The sequence below is a fragment of the Lolium rigidum genome, chromosome 7, assembly GCF_022539505.1.
Source record: "Lolium rigidum isolate FL_2022 chromosome 7, APGP_CSIRO_Lrig_0.1, whole genome shotgun sequence".
Lineage (NCBI taxonomy): Eukaryota > Viridiplantae > Streptophyta > Magnoliopsida > Poales > Poaceae > Lolium > Lolium rigidum.
In genome coordinates, this window is record NC_061514.1 from 183,131,295 (window position 1) to 183,131,908 (window position 614).

The 614-nt window shown below is 45.6% G+C and overlaps 1 pseudogene; it reads left to right on the forward strand.

The window, feature by feature from the left end:
• Window positions 1–295: 295 nt before the first annotated feature.
• LOC124679933 lies at window positions 296–404 on the forward strand (annotated as a pseudogene).
• Window positions 405–614: the final 210 nt, after the last annotated feature.

A 614-nucleotide genomic window follows, 5' to 3' on the forward strand; every position in this document is an offset into this window, starting at 1 on the left:
AGATTCTTGACGGTGACAAGAAGAAGATGACGGTATCCAATTCTGCCATGCTGTCTCGCGATCAACTGGCCAATTCTGCCAATTATATGACCCCTGAAGTTCTTGCTGAAGTCCTTGGCCTTGACCATGATGCAGGTGTTTCAGGTGTTATTGATGCCCTTTGTTCCTCACAATCCAAACCCGTGTCAACCTGTTGCGAGGTGCTCTCACAAACACAAGGAAGAATGAGATGTTCGCTGCCCAATCCATTACTAAGATGAATGGTTTTGTAACAGAGCTTGTGGCGACGGGCAAGAAAGTTTATGATGATGAATTGAAGGACTATATTCTTAATGGGCTTGATGGCGACTATAATCCTCTTGTTACCTCAATCAATGTCGCTCCCTCCACCACCCTTGTTGACATGTGATCGCAGCTTACTTCCTTTGATTATCGTCAACAGATGTTAAACAAGATAGGACATAGCTCCTTCTCTTTTCAGGAAATGTTGCATCACGTCGTGGCTCACCATATCTCCCCACCAGAAGTGGTTACGACAACTAGGGAGATCGCTCTACGTGCATCCAGGAGCATGGTTGAAAGTGCATGGAGCCCCATGTGTGGTTTTGGTAATT